Source organism: Macadamia integrifolia, chromosome 3 (assembly GCF_013358625.1).
Source record: "Macadamia integrifolia cultivar HAES 741 chromosome 3, SCU_Mint_v3, whole genome shotgun sequence".
Lineage (NCBI taxonomy): Eukaryota > Viridiplantae > Streptophyta > Magnoliopsida > Proteales > Proteaceae > Macadamia > Macadamia integrifolia.
This window is the reverse complement of record NC_056559.1, coordinates 32,670,137-32,672,635: the sequence shown is the minus strand read 5'-3', so window position 1 is coordinate 32,672,635 and position 2,499 is coordinate 32,670,137.

Sequence of the window (2,499 nt, the reverse complement as noted above, 5' to 3'; positions counted from 1 at the left end):
TTAAAAAAAAAAAAAAAAAACATCATCAACATTGATCATTCTTTAAAATATTTTTAATGGCTTAAAGACTTAAGCGTAATTTGTAATAATTAATATATAGTTATATAAAATAAGGGTCGGGCCAGACTCAGCCCGAGCCCGGCCAGCCTTGGGCCTAAAAATTCCAACCCAAGCCCCCTAGGCCTTGTCCGGGTTCAGGGCAGGCTCAAGTTCACAGGGCTAAACTTTCATCCCTATGTCGTGTGGTCTAAATAACTTCCTAAATAAATCTTATTATTATTATTATTATTATTATTATTATTATTATTATTATTATTTATTTATTTGGTAAACACTTCAACTTTCTTTTGTTTTTTTGGGATAATTAGCCCAACCAATTTGATGTATAGGGTTAATGATGTGTAGGTTTCTTTGGTTGCAGTAGTTGTTGGGCTTTTAATCCTAAAAAAATGTCCATATAATACCCTAAGAGTGAGGGACCCGGACTTCCTATTTATTGTTAAACAAAATCCTCAAAAAACGGTGTATACCCCACTAAGTGGTAAGAGCCTTCCACCAAGAACAATAACAAAGTTAGCTAAGCTCCAAGACATGACACTCCCTCCATGTTTTGGATTGCTTTAATGGCCTTTCAAGTTTCAACATTCAAATAATATCATTTTACTTTACAAGACTTGTGTTTAGAGAGAGAGAGAGAGAGAGAGAGAGAGAGAGAGTTCTAAACAAACACAAACTTGAAGTATTCTTTAAGTAATCTTTTCAACAGGTGTGACAAGCATAGTCTGGTTTTGAGCTATCAATGCATAGAAAATGATTAGCCATAGATGAAATGAAATCACTACTTATAAGAACCCTTCAATTGTCTAGGGGCAATAGGCTTACGTCCTTCATCATGCATGGGAGACCACTGCACGTTATTGCTGTACCATCAACAGTACTGCTTCAATGCTTTGTCATTCTCATACACACTTCATGTGGTTTTCCAATAAGTTAGTTTTTTTTTTTTTTTAAATTAAAAAATGGTGTTCCATGATAGTGATTATAGCCCTCAGAACAAGCCCCCGTATGATGGGAAAAAATCGTCTGCAATTCTGATCTCATACAATTCCGTGCAATACCACCTTCAGGGGGTGACACGTGTATTGATACCAATGCAATGGTCCAGATCTGATTTAAATGTCTCTTCACTGATTTAATGTTTTATTAGTTGTACCAGATTTGGACCATTGTATTGGTATCAATACACATGTCACCTCCTAAATGTGGTATTGCACGGAATTGTACGAGATCGGAATTGCAGACGATTTCAACCCCCCGTATGACAAGCAGTGCCAACTCGAACGATGATGGATTGAGGGCATTTTCACTACTAGGCTACCAACCCCATTGGTTCCAACAAGTTAGTTCATGACTTAGCTATTTGGTACTCACATTGTATATCAAACATTTTATCTTCACATATAGTCCATATAGATAGTGACTACAAATGAAACCTATATAGCTAGAAGCTGATAGAACAAAATATAGACCTTAGCTGAGGCTTGTTTGGTCAGGCCTCTATTACATAGACTAATCTATGTATTTTTTTAGTAATGACCAATCTATTTATTGTCAAATGGTAAATAGTGAAACGTTATACTTGATTAAGCTTAGTAATACTTAGAAGGACCCATTAATTATATATTTTTACCATTAGTTCTTTTGTGTCCTTTTTTTATATTTTTTTTCAGGGGGGGGAAGAAACGGGCTTGTTTTTAACAGCTATTAGTTGGAGGATTAGTCATTGTTTTTGGAAAATAATCCAATCATGGATTTTTTAGCTAAAAAGGCAGCAAAATCCAGTATTCATTTTATGTAACTGGGTTTCCTTTATCCGTTAAAAAGGAAATCCAGGAAGATATTATTGGTGGTCTTAGATTTCTTTTCTCTAAATAATTTGTTTTGCTTGAGTGAAGCCTTCCTACTAATGGTAATGCCAAAGTGGGAGACGAGGGTTCTCCTCCTCATTTTTGTTCTTGTATTCCTTTAGGTATGCCTAGACAGGGGTGTCAACCGGTCGGGCCGGTTCGGTTTCAATCGGGCTTAATCAGGCTTGAAGACTTTCAAAGGCTACACCGTGTCCGTCCATTTAACTAATCGGGCTTAGTTATTGAGGGCATGGTACACTTTATATTCGGTCGGTCGGTCTCGGGCTATAATCGGGCTTTAGTCGGGCCTTAACCGGGCTACGAACATGTTTAATGTTAAACGGGCTTTAACCGGTTTTTAAACGGGCCCTCTTTAAAATGTGCTATTATATTCTGGCCCACTCATGCAAGCCCAAAAAAATGACAATAAATCAATAAATGATACCAAATATAACCATTATTTAAAATGTGAACATGTCTTTACTTTTTAGTTTTTATTCTTTAACTTGGGGGGTAAAATAGGTATTCTACAATCATTAAAGGGTCGGGCCAATTAGGTGCACAATAGGCTGGTCTCGGTCGGGCGTTATTC